Genomic DNA, 20,352 nt, shown 5'->3' with positions numbered 1-20,352 from the left:
GTTTGTGGACTGGGTACTATGGCACAATGGGTGTCCCTTCACCGCCTGCCCGCCAGAGCCAGAGCCCGTCGCCTGCCCGCCAGAGCCAGAGCCCGTCGCCTGCCCGCCAGAGCCAGAGCCCGTCGCCTGCCCGCCAGAGCCAGAGCCCGTCGCCTGCCCGCCAGAGCCCGTCGCCTGCCCGCCAGAGCCAGAGCCCGTCGCCTGCCCGCCAGAGCCAGAGCCCGTCGCCTGCCAGCCAGAGCCAGAGCCCGTCGCCTGCCAGCCAGAGCCTGTCGCCTGCCTGCAGGAGTCTATGAACGTCGAGACAGAGCCTTCATCTCCGCTGGTCCCGTCCAGCATAGTGCTTCCATCTCCGCTGGTCCCGTCCAGCATAGTGACTTCCTCTCCGCTGGTCCCGTCCAGCATAGTGCAGTCTTCTCCGTTGGTCCCGTCCAGCACAGTGTCTTCATCTCCGCTGGTCCCGTCCAGCACAAAGCCTTCTCCGTTGGTCCCGTCCAGCACAGATCCTTCACCGCTGGTCCCGTCCAGCATAGAGACTTCTTCACCGCTGGTCCCGTCCAGCACAAAGCCTTCACCGCTGGTCCCGTCCAGCACAGATCCTTCACCGCTGGTCCCGTCCAGCATAGAGACTTCTTCGCCACTGTTACTGCACAGCTCCGAGCCCTCTTCGCCGCTGTTCCTGCACAGCTCCGAGCCCTCTTCGCCGCTGTTACTGCACAGCTCCGAGCCCTCTTCGCCGCTGTTACTGCAGAGCTCCGAGCCCTCTTCGCCGCTGTTACTGCACAGTTCCGAGCCCTCTTCGCCGCTGTTCCTGCACAGCTCCGAGCCCTCTTCGCCGCTGTTACTGCGCAGCTCCGAGCCCTCTTCGCCGCTGTTCCTGCACAGCTCAGAGCCCTCATCGTTGCCCTGCACCGAGCCCTCTTTGACACCCGGGACTTTGCCCAAGTATTTTTTTGGGGGGGGCCATATACCTCTGTCCTGGCATTCTGAAAAAGATTCCCCGCCATGGCCGCCCGAGGGGGTTTCCCCGCCATGGCCGCCCGAAGGGGTTTCCCCGCCGTGGTCACACCCACAGCCTGCTCCGCCGTGGTCACACCCACAGCCTGCTCCGCCATGTCCACGCCCACAGCCTGCTCCACGCCCACAGCCTGCTCCACGCCCACAGCCTGCTCCACGCCCACAGCCTGCTCCACGCCCACAGCCTGCTCCACGCCCACAGCCTGCTCCACGCCCACAGCCTGCTCCACGCCCACAGCCTGCTCCACGCCCACAGCCTGCTCCACGCCCACAGCCTGCTCCACGCCCACAGCCTGCTCCGCCCTGGAGGCTTCCCACTGTGTCTCCCTTGCCTGGTCTCCCCTGTCAGCCTCCAGGGCGCCCACCCTCCCACCCCTTTGGATGTTATAGGCGCGAGGACGCGCCTTTGGGGAAGGGGGGAGTAATGTTACATGTATGGTGTTTCTGAGTTCTGTTTTTGTCTTTGATCATATGTTTTCCCGCCACTCCTTTGTTTCCATGGTTTCTGTCATTAGTTCATTTGTATCACCTGTTCTGCCCTCGTTAGTCTTGTCAGCTGTGTCTTGTTCCCTGATGAGTTTTCCTGTGTATTTAAGCCCTGTGTTTCCTTCAGTGTTTGTCGGTTCTCGTTAATGTATAGTGTGTGTTCTGCCCGTTGTTCCAGTGTTTTGAGATCTTTTGAATTAAACTCCTTGTATTGAAGAGCTCTGTCGTCTTCACCTTCCTCCTGCACTACACAACCGTAACAATTTGGATGGCAAAATGTGATTTAATTTAAATTTAAACTGCACAATTATTGCGGCTGTGTCAAATAATTGAGATTATATCAAATAATCACGATCAGACAATTAATCAATAATTATGACAGGCCTAAGAAGCACCAATTACATATATCAATCACTTTCCCAAGTAACTATAAAGCTCAAGGGATGGTTCACCAAAAAAAAAAAAGATTTGTCATAATTTAAGGGTCATTCACAAAGTCTTTTTAGATTTTAATAATCATTCTAACTCTATGAGAATAGGAAAGTCCACACTTATAACAAACAATAATGTTGGAATCACTTTCTAAACGACAGACGTCACAACTGCTTATTATAAATAGAATGTTATCGTTTGTTGATGTGGACTAATATAGTTCGCATTATCGTTCTTGGTGTGAACGGGCCTTTACTCACCCTCATGTCAAAACCTGAGGTCAAAAACCTTTTTAAAAAAATCATACATGTTCGGAACAATATGAGGGCGAGCACATAATGACAGAGTTAAAAAAATTTGAGGCAAACTGTCCCTTTAATGACAATTACCAGGCTAAAGTAACCAAGGCTATTCTAGTCCTCTAACCATGAGACACATTGGCAATTGCAAAGTTCTAATCATGCAAGACTGAAGCACTAAAGTGGGAAGGCCATTGGCAACACTTTAATTCTATAACAGTGTCTTTAATTAAATTCATGACAGAATTTCCGGAGGTTAAAAACAAGTGTAGCGGCAGCATTGTGGATGCACTCGAGGGGGTGTGTGGTAGATGCTGGTAGGCTGGGCGAAGAGATTCTATGCCTTAGGTTATTAAAAACCCAAAGGCAAAGAATGGATCTCCACTAATGACAGGATTAAGAATAAGAGCCATTCATCTTACGCAGATTTGCCCCACTGCTTTTCTGCACTCTGCGCTAACTGCACTACTTTTAATTGGCCAAGACTGCGGCGAAAGATCCTCAATTAGACGCTCAGTGGCAGATCTCCTGGGTTAAAGAACTGGTGCGGAACAAAAAACAGGCTTAAGACGTGCGGAAGTAAGAACAAAGAGAGGAAACGGCAAAAGAACCTGAGAGCTCCGGCCTTGACACGTACACACACTTTCATCATTAAAGAAGAACTCAGTAAAAGAGTCTTCTTGACATCTGAGCCCGAGTGCATGTGGATTTCCACTAGCTTCTGCGAAACCTTGGGGGTCCGACTGACAGGTTTGTCTGATTAATGGATGACTATCTGACTCTCCATCTTCTCGGTATGTTATCTGTTATGACTTTCAGAAGACCCCCACCGAGAGCGGTGGAGAGACACATCATTGTTAGCGTGTGAATTAGGACCTCAAGGTGAAGGAAGAGAATGGACTGCATCCAATACTGTGACAACCTTAATGAGATCATACTTCATCATTGACTTCACAGCTGACATAAACCACATGGTCCTAGCAGAACACATCAATGGTGCAGTCCTGCAGAGGATCAAACATTATAAGCAGCAATAGAGAGAATAAGATGACTTATAATGAATGCTGTGACATTTCAAAACTACACCGTTTGAATTAGCTTAGGCAGTTTGCCCCTACTGGTAGATACTGGAGCTACATCATGCTGGCAAAAAGCATGCTTACATTCAACTATTACAGTTTCTAACAATCGCTAGGACCAATTTCTTAATACTTAATTCACTTTTTCAATACTCTTCACACAGTGAGCACAACAGCAGTCTTTGTGGGCTAAACTGTGGTTCGATTATCATTGCTTTGATACTACAGTTTTTTACAATATTTCTCAATACTTTGGTTGCTTTAAAAAAAACTCCTTTCAACTTGGCACAGTTAATTTCACATTAAAGGGGTCATTTGACATATAAGAGGTCATTGTACTATAAAATAAATGTCAGAACTCAAACCTTCATGGTTAGTCCAAAAACAGCTTTTATTGAAACCAAGCTGCACAAACGACTCGTTTGGGTTTTTGTCACATTATGGTGTAACAGTGCGATGAAAGACGAAAATCAACGCCGACTTCAACATCATTGCCTCTTTAGCCCCGTATATATCGGCTATTTGGCAAAAATGATCGTAAAAAGGGTAAAAAATATTGAGATATTTCTTAATCCCTAGTTTCTTTTCATGTATTATAATTCTAACATCTGTTGTTGGCACTTTGAATAGCCAAAATTTCTCCTCGTTCTTTCTCTTTTTGTACCCTTTTATTTCTCCTGTTTGAGCAGGATCTTAACAAAGCCATTCTGTTTTAAAAATCTGATCTTTTTTTTTTGAAAGCCACTTAATTTCTCTTTGACAAGCAAAAGGTACTTAACAAGTCTCTGTAAAATTATAACACGCACTTTCTTTTTCACTTGCAGCCAATTTGCATGCATACAAATTTCTAAAACATGTAAGTAGGTCAAAAGGTGGACACATTATTAATCGCGTTCCCCAAGACCGCGTCCTCGTCTGTGGCGTGAGTGTGGTTGACCTCCATTCTGTGTTGATTTGTTGCGCATTAATCCAAGGAAATGTCAGGAGATATTGACCCAATATAAAGTGAGACATAAGGGGATGTACAATGAATACACCCCAGCTGTTCATATCCTTGAAAGTGTGATAGGCTGAGTCAATGCCCAATTGCCTGTAGATTGACGCGAGAGGTTTGATTTCTGTTATCAGTGTGTATGATAAGTGAGAGGCCACGCTGACGCTGAGCAATAACTTCTTGATTACATAGCGCGTCTGTCATCACAATCTGAATGTGACTCTAACAAGCTCAGCAGCGGGCTGGGGAATACACTCTTTTATGAGCTCGGAGCCAAGCGAGATGCAAGGTGCCGTTTGATGCGCGGAGCCGGTAATGAGCGCGTGTCCAGTGTCACACACCGCGATGTCGATCAAAGTCAAGGAAACCATAGCAACGCTACATCTTCGATAGCACGCCCTTGCCTTTTTAAAGGCTCTGATAACATTTAGAAAGGATGAGAGTTTAATGATGCTGCAGGTGGCACTGTTGAGACTGAATATGTGTAATGAATATGATACTCCACCTGACACGTGTCCTAAATGGGCGTGATGCGACAAGTTTCCAGTGACAGGCAATTTTTCTGTCCACGGTGAACTCACAAATGCTGCGCGATGTGACACAGGCACTGTTAAGAAGAATACATTTGATGTTTAATGTTATGAGAAGCGGGATTTCACTGCCCAGTGTGAAGGCTGGAAATTCCATGTCCATTTTCATCCATTTTAACAATTCCAAAAACATACAAATTACAACTGATTAATCTCCAAATACTTTCTTATAGGAACAGTTAACCTTGAAATGAAAATTCCACCATCATTTACTGACCATCGGGGAAGATATTTTGGTAACACTTTACAATAAAGTTTCATTTGTTAACATTAGTTAATTATACTAATTAACACAAACTAACAATGAACAATACTTCTAAAGCATTTATTCATCTTAGTTTATGGTAATTTTAACCTTTACTTATAGCCTACATTTTTAAAATCCAAAGTTGTATTTGTTAGCAATTGTTAATACACTGTAAACTAACACGAACAAGCAATAAACAATTCGATTTTTACGGAATAATGCTAACAAAGATTAATAAAGGCTTTAAAAAATATGTTGGTAATTGTTAGTTAATGTTATCTAATGTTAACAAATGAGACCTTATTGTAAAGTGTTACAGATATTTATGTGTGCATCCACATATGGCACAATCGGATTGAAAAGTATATTCATGTAAACTCATCAATCGATCTGACTGAACTCAATCAAAGAAAGTTAATGAAATGCACTGAAACCCAGCTTTCTTCAAAATATCTCCTTTTGTGTTCCACAGAAGAAAGAAACGCATTTGAGTTAGAACGACTTGAGGGAGGGTAAATAGTGATTTCCGTTTTTGAGTTAGAAAATTCGTTACTTTCACCAAGCTAAAATAGATCTCTGCTTTAGACCACAGTGGCCATGTCATGCGATGGCATACAAACACACCACCATTATGCTGCAAGTTCAAACTGTCTGAGAGCTAAACTGACTAAGCCTTCCATTTTGCTGGTCTTCTGACTATCAAAGAGAACTCATATTGTCAGACACTCAGGCTACCAGTTTTAGCCCTTCTCCCGAAAATCATCACTCATGAATGCAAGTAGGGCAGCCTTCTGAATTTGATGAGAATGGGCAAGAAAAGTGGTATAAAGTGCATGAGGGAGAGGGAGTCTTTGATCTCTGTGAGGTTCCCAGATTTATGCAATACATCAGGGCATCGCATTTCATTACATCCATTATATTGATTTATTGAAATGAATTGGATTGATGGAATATTTTGGAACATGCTGGATATTGCTGTCTGCTATTGAACAAATCGTAATCATAATCATACCATTGGATAAATCACAAAAGTGTATTGCTCAAATACATGTCACAGAATGCTAGACTTTTTTGCATACAACAAAATCTTTGTATGTGAGCAGCATGAATTCATGAACTGGACAAGTGGACATTTGCAAAAGCTGTGATATGGATGTTAGGTATCTGTATTTGTTAATTCATCTATGGCTAACGAACCCAACATGTATAGCTCATTAAAATTAATAGCTAGCTCTTGAGTCCCTTAGAATTAGGCTAAATAGGGGTTCAGTTTTTATGGTCTCCTGAGTCTCCATGACTTGCCATAGGAAAATGAATCACAAAACAAACAAAGAGCCTTTGCAAGGTCTCATTTCAAAACATATTTTTACATAAATACCCAACGCTAATTTAATTTCATGGCAGTTATAAGATTATAAGATAACTTACCTTCCTTCAAAACTCCAGGTCAGCTATAAAATCTCTTCTTTTTTTGTCTTTTTTTTTTGTCACATCATTCTTTTTCTTTTAAAAAGTGTGATGCCATTGGCAAGTAGGATCTAAGCCAGTTCCATTCAGTAGCAGAATCATGAGGCAGACTCACACCGAGCTCTGTCCAGCGTTCTGAAAAGCTTTGCTGTGTATTGATTTCCCTCTTCTGAGAGCTTGCGCCATTGCGTTCTTAAAGAACGTTCACATGTGAGTTCTTGCGTTCCGTCCGCGGTAGTGTGCAAATGATACAATCTTATAGACGAAGAACGATTCTTATAGAATGTCTAATTAGTAATGTTTTTAGGTGACTGACGTAGTTTTTTTTTTTTACGTTTAAACGGTTGTTGTGATATAGGCTACTGTACTGTGTTGTGTTACTCTTTAAGTAAAGTGATAAATAATTACAGTAGCCTAAATTTTGCCGATGCTACGTCAAATAGCCTATTGATTCTAACGGAACGGCGCGCTGTTGCTATGGGTAGCCTACAGCCAAGGGCGAACGCAATTTCTGTTCGCAAGACTTTTCGTCAAGTGAAAATGCAACAATTTTGCTGAAAAGTTGTTTGATAACGTTGTTGAAAATGTTCTTACATATAGGCTATATAGTCTACAATTAAACTAGTTTATGTAGGCTATTATGTGAGACCCCTCAACTATTTGTTTTGAACGACAGCCCTGGGAAGAGAGGTTAAAGCCTTGATTAGAACCCCTAAACCCATAATTCGCAACAAGGTGCACATAAGGCCTCATTATACTTCTGCGTCGGACCTACGTCGGAGCCTATACGCCGTAGGCAACGTGTTGGTTTTAATTTATACTTCTGTGTCGTTGTCCGCGTTGACGCGCACCTAGGGTGTGAAACCCCGAGGGAGGGGTTCTGGCAGACCAATCACCGCACTTGTGTCCGCGTAGAATTGACGCGTTGTTACATTTTTGGAGAGGTGCACGTCAGGGTACGCCGTAGGGTACGCGCGCTACACACAGCCTACGACGTAGCTACGGCGGCAGTTCGACGCAGAAGCATAAAACAGGCTTTATACTTCTGTGTCGTTGTCCGCGTTGACGCGCACCTAGGGTGTGAAACCCCGAGGGAGGGGTTCTGGCAGACCAATCACCGCACTTGTGTCCGCGTAGAATTGACGCGTTGTTACATTTTTGGAGAGGTGCACGTCAGGGTACGCCGTAGGGTACGCGCGCTACACACAGCCTACGACGTAGCTACGGCGGCAGTTCGACGCAGAAGCATAAAACAGGCTATATGCGTCAGACGAATCTTTGGCCGTTACGTCGCGTCTCACAAGCCATGCGCCATGAGCGTTGCGTTTTAAGGCGGCGTTGTCAAGTTAAAAACAGTTAAACTTAAAAACACCTGCGATCCGTTCCATTAGGCTACTACGTTGCACTCTGCCTTGCTGTTTTTGAACGCAAGAACGCGAACTGTCTGAACGGCCCCTTTAGTGAACGGCAGCTTTTACTTTTTTTCCCCATTCCGCTCGTTTTATTTTGTGTGTCCTACATTTGTCGCTTGCTTAAAATCTAATTTGTATCGCATGAAACAGCGCTGTATCGATAGGCTCGGAGGTCTCACTTGGATGGGAAGCAGTCGCAAAGGAGTAGCCCAACTCTGAATACTAATTTCCTCATGCCCTTCCGTAGCCTATAAGACGGCCTTGGTACAGGTAGATAGCAGAAATGTTTCCCACAGAACAGGGAAAAACAGACCCTCGCGAGCTACTTATGACCGGTGCGCAGAATCCAATGAAACAGATGTGGAATCGATGAGTGAATATCAATACAAAAGACCATGCACTGCGCTATTGACAGAGAGTTGACTAGACTAAAGAGAATCATAATCGCCTCTTATTTATTTAATGCATTTTGAAGCCTTACCTTTTAAGATGACAAGCCTCCAGTCAAGGTTTTATGATGAGAGAGTGTTGGTCTGTAGATCTCATTTACTTCAGAACTGCAAAATCCAGCACTGCGGACGCGTCCGGGCATCAAGCAGCAAATGCCCGCTGCTAGAACAAGCCACTGCGGCAGCTACAAATCTCCCGGTCCGAATGAGCACACGGTGATTAATTCGAGTCTAAAGCGTGATGGAGAGTTCGTATTTTTTCCACCTTCGTCCCGTGTTTATCCCGCTCTGAGTGTCTATACTTCTCAACAGTCTCCACCAAGCGGTGGACTGAGCAGCAACCAGGCAGATGCTTTCAGGCACACACATACATACAAGGAGTTGTGTGTGTGTGTGTGTGTGTGTGTGTGTGTGTGTGTGGAGGTGGGGGTGATTGACAGGTTGTTGTTATTCCCATTTGTGGGGGTAATTGGATTATTGTGGCATTATTAATAAGGAATTGTTAACCCTAAACCAAATCATTTTTCATCTTGTTCCACATATTTACACTGTTCATGCTTTAATGTGCAAAGTATTATATTATTATTATATTATAATATAATATATTAACGTTTTAACTCTATGCCGCCTGAACAATTTCATTTAGGCCAGTGGATCTCAACCTTTTGACTTCAGTGCCCCCAACTCTCCACAACAATATTTTAAGTCATCGTAAGGTCCTCTTAAGTTTGTTGAGGCCCCCCAGACCCTGGCCTTGGTTGAGAACTGGTTTAGGATCAGTATCAAACCTTATTGCTTTTAGAGATTTAGATATGACAAAACACTGTAAAAAAAAGTTTTTTAAGTAAAGAAGAGGCACCAGAAACCTTGAAATGTGCTAGACGAACTTCAAGAATTACCTTTAGAAAGTCCTCTGGAAGTCATTGTAAAATTTGCACAGATTTTCTGGGTTAAAGTTCTTATTTGCATGTTTAAAGGCAAACTCTATTAATTGGACAAGTAGTATTGATTGGTGAAATGTGGTAATATTTGTTATATATATATATATACATATTGTATACATTTAGTGTGAAGAGCATTTCAACGTTCTATGAACCTTTGTCCATTATAAAGAACCTTATGTACAATACAAATTTTCCATGGATGTTAAAGGTTCTTCATCAAGCCATGGATGCCACGAAAGAACTTGAACCCACTTGAAATCACTGATGATGTATCCAAAGTTGCACTATTGGGTGTTTCAGAATCCAGTGTGTTATACACATTATGGGGAAAAAAATCTTGTAATGTTTGTAATCTTTTAGTCTTCTTATTTATCCTTACCTGTAAATATCTATCATTCAAATATATTTAGCCTGTTTCACTTGGATATTCACCACAATAAAAGTGAAAAGGGTTGCAAACATTGACTTTTGCTGCTTCCTTCTGATGCTGAAACAGTCTGTGCACTGTACCAAGTGTATTAATATTTTAACAACTATTGTTTTGTTTATGATTTGCTGTCTGTTGCAAAACAACTCACCAAAACATAGCGTCGCACTGTTTCTCATCTTACAGACAGCAGTTTATCCAGCATCACAACAGCTTTGAAAATTTGGTGAGAAATGCTTCTCAACCCAAGTAGCCCTTACTCAGGGTGAGAAAATGAAAATGCATTAAACCCGGGGCTTATGCATAGTGTGAAATGCTCTATGGAGTCTTTGACAGTGACACTGGACACCTCTTCAGTGTAAATGATGAGCTGTGCCCTCTGTAACACAGTCTTATTGTCGCGCTTTGACACGTGCTTCAGACATCAGTCACGCTGAGGCATTACCGTCTTACTCAGACCCAGTGAGACTGCGAGTTCTCATTCGAAAGGGAACTACACACATCCATTTCATTTTATTCAGAGAAATAAGTATTCTCAGTGACAGCTAACACCTCAGAAACAACAGCAGGAATAGTGGTGTTAGTGAGCCTGGTGCTGAATGTTTTAGTTCAGGGAGGATTACAGCATCAGAATGTGATGCAGAGAACATCATTTTAAGAAATGTAACTTTTTGCTCCATTATAATCTTCATACGGCACTTCACCTCTAGCCAAGGCTCATCCATTTTTTAACAAACCAATAAAAGTTGGATTCCTGGAGTTTTATAGAGCCTTCTCATTGGAATTTAGAAACTGTTTTAAACTATTTTTATATATACCTTTGGTCCCCAAGGGCATCCGTTTTTCACATTTATTTGCGATTGTAGATCAAGTTTGGTGCAGAGGGCACTAGTCCTCACTATCAAATAATTACTTTGAAAGGTCACAAAAGGAGACAGGAGTTTCAAATGTGGCTGTTGGCAATAAGATAATTTCCCAAAATGTGTGCTTTTGGCTCATGTTCAAACATCATTTGAGTTATAGACTTAAACTCACGATTGCTTACCTATTTTAAACTAACACATTCATACATCAAAATGAGTGATGACTCCCTCTTGGATCTCGTTCAGTCAGAAACACAAAGTCCTTAAAATGTGTTCAGTTCAAAACGGCGAAGCTGATAGTTTATCAATTCAAGTCATAAATGTCTACTTCTAAAGAACAGCTGGAGAAATGTATAATCCTAGAGCAGCCTTGTGCGTGTTTCTCAATTCTATCGCCCAAAAACACAGGCCAATCACGGGAGGTGATGTGCAGTGCTCCAAAAATATCATTTCCCAGTACAACCTCCTCTACATGAAAACAATAGGCATGTTCAAGATCCCTGGGACTTTTAGACCTTGTTTCTCTCTGCAGACTATAGCTCCAGAGGAGTACTGTCACCAGGGTAATACACACACATTTTTAAAAGATACAAATGCACCAAACCAAAGCTCATTAGATGATGGAAGTAATGGTGAAAACAGCCCCAAGTTTCTGGCATAAATGGCTTGAGTCCCTCCTTCAATATAAATCTATAGGATTTTGTTTGTAATATAATTAAATATATTTATATACACAGACAAATATAACAGATTTTCTTAGTTAGTTGCCAAAGCAAAATTTCTCATTTTAATTTATGTACGAAAATAATTAAAACGAGAACTAATCAAAATGATAAAACCACAGCTAAACTACTAAAACTTTGAAGGGATAGTTCACCCAAAAATTGACTCACCCTCATGCCATAGGTGTATATGACGACTTTCTTCTTTCAGCCAAACACAATCAGGGTTAAAAATATCCTGGCTCTTCCAAGCTTTACAATGGGAATGAATGGTACCCTATTTTTTGAAGCCCAAAAAGTGCATCCATCCATCATAAAAGTAATCCATAGAGCTCCAGGGGGTTAGTAAAGGCCTTCTGAAGCGAAGCGATGCGTTTTTGTAAAAACATATATATCCATATTTATAACTTTATAAACTATAATCACTGGCTTACGGAAATGGCCGTGTGTGAGTCTAGTTCCGGGGGAATAGTGACCTCTGACCCGGCGCATGGCGTATTGACGAACACGGAAGCGCAGAGGATAGAACAAAACAAAACACTGGTCATGGTAAAATATATACATTTATAATTTTCTTTAAAAACCCATCCTTTAACTGCAGAAGGCCTTGATTAACCCCCTGGAGTCGTATGGATTACTTTTATGATGGATGGAATGCGCTTTTTTGTTCTTCAAAAACTCTACTCAAAAGGCTCTTATAAAGCTTGGAAGAGGATATTTTTAATATAACTCCGATTTGGTTTGGCTGAAAGAAGAAAGTCATATACAATTAGGATGACTTGAGGGTGAGTAAATTATGGGATAATTTTTCTTTTTCAACTAAAATGAAAATGAAAACAGTAAATATAAAAACAAAAACTAATTCAAAATATGAATAAAAACTATGATAGTATATCATTGATTCTATTATAGGTGGAATGTCTAAATGATGGCAAAAACGTACATTTGGGATAAACTATTCATTATTTAAAAGCGTTGGTTGAAATCTCTAAGCGTAAATACTGTATGAGTCATAGTAATGATGATGAAATAATCGCTGCAATGGTTAAAATAAGCAGTCCGTCTTTGGGCCGCTCACCTGCCTTGTCTGTCGTCAAACATAGCCAAGCATAAAACCTTCTACTGAGGATGACTGCGGAAAATGTTAAACAGCATCACTGAGGGCAGAAGCATATAGGCGCCAGGATCCGTCTCAGAGGGGTGATGTGATTATATGGTTACAAAGACAACTATAAAAGTGGTTCATAAAAACATGGTTTGGAGGACAAGCAGATGGACAGACAGGAAGTGAGAGGAGAAAGAAGAGGAACTGGAGAGACATGCTCTCTGTGTCCTCTTTGAGCTGCTCAGTGGTCTTTTTTGAGCTTGGCATTTAGCCCAGGCACGCTGGGACACGCTCACGTCTTACCTGAAGACTCGTTTAAATGATCTGCTCACTCGTACACACACTTGGCAGCGTTCTGAGGGAGCAGGAACAGAGAGAAAGAGGAATTGAGAGGGAGAGGGAAGAGAGTTTGATGTAACTGCTTAGTACTCTTGATCAGCAGAAGAACTTCTTGGCCATGACAGGTTTTAGGTGTGTATACAGCTAGATTTAACGGGGGGGAAAACAGGACATTTTACAAAGACATCAGGACTTCTGAGGGATGGATATGAAAGGCTTGATGCCATGAGAATCTTCAAAAAGCCTTTCCCAAGAGAACTGCGTGACTGTAGATTAAGGGTTAAACCAACCAACCCACATCAAGAAAGTGCTGTGAGGGTGAGAGCAAGTAAAAAAAGGGAAGGAATAAAGGATGGGAAGCGATGGATTGGTTTGACAGCCTGGTGGGAAAAGTGAGTAACCAAGTCAAAAAGTTACTTAAAACACTACTGTTAAAAGGTTTGAGGTCAGTAAGATTTTATTTTTTTTAAAGAATTGTAATCTTTTATTCAGCAAAAAATTCATTAATTGATCAAAATGGACTTTTGAAAGAATATTGTTACAGATTCTATTTATCAAAGAATCCTGAAAAAATATTTTCCAGTTGTATTGAAGCAGTACAACTGTTTTCAACATTGATAATAAGAAATGTTTCTTGAGCAGCAAATCAGCATATTAGAGTGATTTCTGAAGGATCATGTGACACTGAAGACTGGAGGAATGATGCTGAAAATTCAGCTTTGCATCACAGTCGCTGTTTCAATTTAAATAGGCAAATGCTTGACCAAAAAACAAGATCTTGACATCACAACATTTATTTCCATGCATATTTTTGGTCAAGATCTTGTATTGGGAATGCAAGAGTCCAGCACTCTGTAAAGTCTCCTCCAGAACATCCCCAAAACTTTCAATGAATTTAAGATCTGGACTCAGAGATGCCAATGTGTGAAAATGATTCTTCATGCTCCCTCAACCATTCTCTCACAGTTTGAGCCTGATGAATCTTGACATTGTCATCCTGGAATATGGCCATGATGTGTCTTCCTACATGGTTGTTTAAGAAATGAAAAGGTCCATCAATTAGGATTAGAAGAACTCTTGCCAAATATAACATGATAGAAATATAATAATCACTGCAATAATAATCCAATAAGCATTTGCCTACTTAAATCCAAACAGAGATGGGGTTTTTTGGCCAGGAAGTGTGTATGGAAAACAGTTATTTTATCAAATAAATGCAGCCTTGGTGAATAAGAGACTTCTTTCAAGAACATTTAAAAATATTAAACATGGAAATTACTAACCTTTAAGATTCCAAACATAAAACTTTCTTTCTTCTGTGGAACTCGAAAGAATATATTCATAAACTCTTCAAACGTACTGCAGATGTCAAGCTTGGATGAGATTTGAGAGCTTTGAAGGGACTATTTTCAGCAAATAAGAACTTAAATTTCAGTCTGTTCATCACACAAAGCTGTTGTACTTTAGAAGACTTGGAATATGGCGCATGATTCATATGGACTGCTTTTATGATACCTTATGGTGCTTTTTAATTTATTTATTTGTTTATTATCTTTTGGAGCTTGACAGCCCCGGCTCTCATTTCGTTGCCCTTGACGGATATTAAATGTTGCTGGCATTAAAAGTTATGAAACACTGTGATTTAGAAAGTATTGAACAAGGAAATTGAGATGGCATTATGAGATGGTTGTAAGGCATTGCCCGAACATCTCTAACATTGTAGATTCTTCCATGTAATGTTTAAATGCAACCTTTATTGTGTATCGATTTACAATAAGCTCTCTTTTGCTCTAGGGCTACAATAACACATTATTTTAGCTAAGATGCAGTAGAGTTACTGCCCTCATTTGCTTTTTCCATCTCTCTAACACACACACAAACACATAAAGTTAGATGCTAAAAATGCTGATAAACAAAGGCAGGGTATTGTAGATTGCATACAAAAAATATAACTGTATTTTCTTTGTAATTTTTGTACATTTTTGCCATTAAACAAAAAGTCATTACAAAATGTCACATCAAAATACAGTTAACTTACCCTCATAGAAAAAAAAGGTACAAAAGCTTTATTACCTATAATCACTTTTTGAGCATAGGCCTGAAAATGTAATTTCCAACTTAAACTGTTGTAAATCTTGAAGGCTTTGGAGCACAGACTTAAGTTTGGTCTCTTTTTAAAGACACTTGGTAGATTATTGCTGAAGTGAAAAAAGTAACAAAAATTACAATACAATACAATAAGTTATAGAAATTTAAATGTATTATTATGAAAAATACACACAAATACTATTTTGAAATTTTATAAGATATATATATTTTTTAAAACATGTTTTACTCGAAAACTGTGAGAAAATCAAAGCCATAAATCTAAACAAGCTGTCTTCCAAATTTGAGATTGATATCTAAAAAAAAAAGAGCTTTCAGTAAGATTTTGTGTGGGCGAGTACTAAACATTTCCATAGATGAAATTCATCTCCCATTCGTTTCCAATGAGGTCATTTTTGACCGCGAACAGTACAAGTGTGACAATTTTTTTCAGGACCATTTCACCTTTGTGAATTAGATTTTGTGTGTGTGTGTGTGTGTGTTCACATAGCAAGTGCCAAAACCTGTACCAAGTTTTGTACCATTCCGATGAAGTAAAAAATTCTAAAAAACAAAATGTCATTTTTTATTTATTTTATTGCCTCATATGTCTTCTCTGGAGAAACAGCTAAGCTATACAAGTGCAACCTATGAAAACATTTGTTTAGCACTTATTGAACAAGGCTAAATAAGTGATAATATATTCATATACACACATGCACACGGTCTCAGCTAAATATGAATGAACAAAGATGTTTCTGTGTGTGCATGTGTGCTGTTGCTGTGTCTGGTCTCTTCTCTGATCTTGAGCCATATGGCTATGGTACAAAGCTTTCACTGCATTTCAAAGGACATTTCTGCAGGACACCGGCTGGCCAGTCCATAAACCATACGCACTCATGCATATTCTCATTTTTATTTTTTATTTTTTCACACACTTCCATGATCACTGGTGGGTTGCCATTTTCATATCCCAACAGTGACTGCACATATTTCAATTAGTTTTCACTGTATATGTTATACTGTATGTGACTCGGCAAAGTGAACTAATCAATTTAGATGCTGTAACATGTCCCCATTTTTTTTTTTTTGCACTTTTTTGTTGTTCAAAATTAATAAAAGTTATAGTTATAAAAACTGTCTGAATGATATTTATAAGGATAAACAATACACTATCATTCAAAAGTTTGAGCGCTGTAAGATTTAAAAAAAAGAAAATTAATACTTTTATTCAGGGACACAATAATTTTAAATATAAATATATAGATATAGATATATAGACATCACGTTGTCCACAAAAACATTAAGCAGCACAAGGGGTTTCAATTAAAAATTTGAAATATATGAAAATATATCAAATAAAAAAAATAAAAATAGTTATTTTAAATTGTACAAATATTTAATAAATAACTGTTTTATTGCATTTTTGATCAAAATGAGCCATGGTGAAAATAAGAGACTTTTTTTCAAAACTGGTAGTGTATATAAATGATTAAATGATTAAATACTACATTTTTTAATTATTAAAAATTAACCGTTTTAAATAATTAAAACTTACATTTATTACATCATTTCTCTGACTGTCAGGGGTCTCCAGCTGAAACTGAAGGCCTGATACATTGAAACAAGTGACTGCAGATGCAAATTTGATATAGATCGACAAATAGAGCTAGAATGTGTGCCTTGACATTGTCACAATGCGAAATGAACTATGATAAATATATACTCACATTGCTGTCTTTTTCACATACTGTACATGGTGTGTTTATTCTGATAACTGCAACCTTTTATCTAACAGTTGTGATTTCTCATATTTGTAATGTAATATTATCTGGACATTTCACAATTTCTACAAGAGCCATAGAAGCTGGTGCTCAAGGCCTCGCAGAAACATAATTCGTCCTTGATTGTCATCCTTTCATGACCTTGAATCTGTATAAGGTTTACAACAGGGAAGCCACATTAATGTCCGCTAAGCTGGCCAGTCCACACGGCTCTCAGACACAGGGGCTTTGGGGTAATTTGAGACTGAAATTAAAGTTGCACAAATGTATCTCAAATTGTTATTAGAGAGAAAGTCATTTGAAATGATATGAGCCAATGAAAGGAATGTTCCCCAACTGCAGTTAATTAATTTCCTCCTTCAATCTCCCAGTTTTCATTCAATGCCACGTTGTGTGTGTGTGTGTGTGTGTGTGTGTGTGTGTGTGTGTGTGTGTGTGTGTGTGTGTGCATGTTTAGTGCTCCAGAAACTTATTTTTCTGGCAGACTGACAGTGACTTTAATGAATAAATGTTTAATTTCATTCATGGGTAGAGAATGAATAAATGTGACTTGAGGTTACTTTGCGAGAACACACACGCGTTCTTTTCTATCTGACCTGCGTCAGAGTGTATCGGCATGTTGGATGGTCTGTGACATAATTTGAAAAAGAGAACTTAATAAGCAGCCCCAAACTTTAAACTTCATTATACATTTCAAAGAATTATGGCTTACATTGCCTTTTGGCATTAACACAGGCTACTTTCTCTCCTCCTTCGACGACGACACACAGACACACACACATACTGACAGATACAGTTTTTCTCTCTCTTATAGAGTGGATCTTGCTGTATGAGCACATTTTTTTGTCTTGGGGTGGATAGCATTTTTCCAGCTCAGTGCCCAATGCTGTGAATGCCGTGTCTCAGCACCGGAGCATGATTGGAGCCACTATCGTCCAAGGTCAAACTGATTATTCCCACTGGGAAGCAGCTGTCCCATCGGTGACCAACCATATGCGTGTCTGTACAACATTAAGAGCAGAAAGAACAATGAGAGAATGAAGGAGGCTTGGATGCTGGGTGGCTCTTAAAATACATCTTTATTAGAGCTGTTTGCTCATTTTGTGAGCAAACTATGTGCTAAGGACATTAATTAAGTCATCATTTAGGCTACTCACCCGGGTGTTGTTGCTGTATGCCCTTCTTTTTTTACGGACCACAAAAAGAGAATTTGTAAAAATAAAAAATGCCCCGCTCATATATAATGGCAGACAGTGAAGAGCGACCTTTTGTTTTAATTCTCCTTTTGTGGTTCATAAAAAAAGAAGGGCATATGGCATTAGAACATTAGAGTAAATTATGACTTAATTTTCATTTTAGGTTGAACTATCCCTTTCATGGTGAGTTCAAGTGCTCATATTTATGAGTTGGGAAGTCATAATTACAATGTCAGATGCGTTCAAATGACTTTGGTTGGAGCAAGATGGCGATGTACCTTTTCTACATAGAATTCCACTAGATTTTATAACTGTACGTATACAAAATTATGAAAAAAGAATGTGCATCGGGGTGATTTTGCTTTATGTTTTTATGAAGGTGCTGCAAATTGAATCATAATTGTACAATCCTATAGTATTTTGTATACATTCAACTTTTAGAGTTTTATTGGTAACACTTTACAATAAGGTTTCGTTAACACTGGTTAACATATTAACTCAAATTAACTTACAATATGCAATACATTATTTTACAGTATTTATTAATCTTTGTTATTGTTAGTTAATAAAAATACAACTGCTCATTGTTAGTTCGTGTTAGCTTCAGGTCCGTTAAATAAATCAACAGACACAAAGTTGTAATTGTACGTTTATATTAAAGAGGTCATGAATTGAGAAATCAAATTTTCCTTGATCTTTTGACAAGAGGTCATTGTACTATATAAAAATATCCTGTACGTTTCAGAACTCAAAACCACCTCGTTAGTCCAAAAACAGCTTTTATTGAAACTCATTTCTACATCATTGCCTCTTTAGCCCCGCCCACCGATTCCTGCATGTCATGTAGTAGTAAATACGAGAGAGACACAAACACTGGATTACTCAAGCAATACAATTTTAGAGATGCCTCTGTCATGCTGGTACTTTGGATCTTGCATATTTCATGATAAAACATTGATTTACTTAAAGCTACACTGTGTAGGATTTACTCCCATCTAGCGGTGAAATTGTATATGACTACCAACTGAATATTACTTTCTAGCTCCTCCCATTCCGAAGGAGTTTTAACTCCTACGGTGGCCGTATTATTTCAAATCTGCCGGCAAACGCGAGCAAATCTCCCTCTCGCATTCGTCACGGTGCCACTGCGTGTAAAAACGCGAAAGGCGAAGCTTGTATGTCCCTCTTTGTCTAATGTATTTTCAAGATGAATGCGCAACATGGCTACTCGCTCGTATGTATTCTAAGTGGCAGATTATACGCTTACGAGAATACTTAATTAGTTGGTTGAAGTGATTACACATTAATGAGAACGTATGATTTTGAAATAACGTGTTTTTTGCTAAAAATGAACTTAAAATATTACACAGTGTAGCTTTAAGTCCGATTTGAAATAATAAATGTGACAGAACCTTTAAGTCGGCATGAAAGGGTAGTTGCGACCATCTTTTCTTCACTATTGTGATGTATATCTTAATAAAACAACTTCTCGGACAAGAAACAATGTAGGGAGGGACTTGATTTTCTTAATTGGAAATCGATTGCTATTGCTGTGATGTCATGTGAGTGACAGGTTGTCCCGCCCTCGCGCCACTGAACATCATCAGAGAAGAGAAGAGATGTCGCTGCAAGAGGGAGGGGAAGATATTTGATGAAAGACTGAGGGCACATGAATAAAAATAAATAATAATGTGCACGGATAAATCATTTATAATGAATACTGAAATATTCCATAAACAATAAGAATTGTCCACTTTGATTTCATGGTGACTTTGATCGTCCCTAAACACCTTAGAAACTGCATATTGGCATAACCCAAAACACCCTTGCATTATCTTAGAATTTGATTGAAATAAAGTATATTAAATAATTTCTGATCTTCCTGAAGGCCCATATGATGCTGCTCACTATGCATTTTTTTAGCATATATATATTTTTAATGAGGCCAGGGTGTATGTCACATATACTCTTCCCGGTACTATATACGGTTATCCGGACCACACCTGACCACACGTGACCACAACCGCTCTTGGTTGGTCGTAACCCCAGTGACGGGTAGGTTTAGGGGCGGGGTTGGGGTAGGTCATCACATGTGGTCCGGATAACCGTATAGTACCCTTTTCCCTAGATCACACTGTGCATGCCAAAAGTTGTAAGGGAAACTGTTATACTGGATTTATAATAGGAACATGTTTCTGTACTCTACATTTGGTACTCCATTTTGGCACTTGTCATCTTGACCTCAAGATACACACACTTTATCCTGTGATAAATTTAATTTTGACTGGAGTGTTTGTGGTTTTAGAAAGATTCATGTAAATTAGGGTTGACAACTGAATCATTTGTTTCACCTTTATTTTAGCATCAATAATGGGGCCTCCTCATAACACAGAGATTATCATCTAGCATTAGAAA

At 39.7% G+C, this 20,352-nt stretch overlaps 1 protein-coding gene across 2 annotated transcripts in view; it reads right to left on the bottom strand.

Moving 5' to 3' along the window:
- The window catches only part of elfn1b (extracellular leucine-rich repeat and fibronectin type III domain containing 1b), a 106,026-nt gene extending 97,249 nt beyond the window's left edge, over positions 1-8,777 (bottom strand). The window contains exon 1 of one of the 2 annotated variants that reach the window (XM_084401991.1): positions 8,505-8,777. The gene's annotated coding sequence lies outside the window, so the exon portion shown is untranslated. The remainder of the gene's footprint in view (positions 1-8,504) is intronic. The other variant, XM_084401992.1, reaches the window with a different exon arrangement.
- Positions 8,778-20,352: the final 11,575 nt, after the last annotated feature.

Source organism: Rutilus rutilus (assembly GCF_951802725.1).
Source record: "Rutilus rutilus genome assembly, chromosome: 2".
NCBI lineage: Eukaryota > Metazoa > Chordata > Actinopteri > Cypriniformes > Leuciscidae > Rutilus > Rutilus rutilus.
The sequence above is the reverse complement of the archived record's forward strand: the minus strand, read 5'-3'. Positions and strand labels throughout refer to the sequence as shown.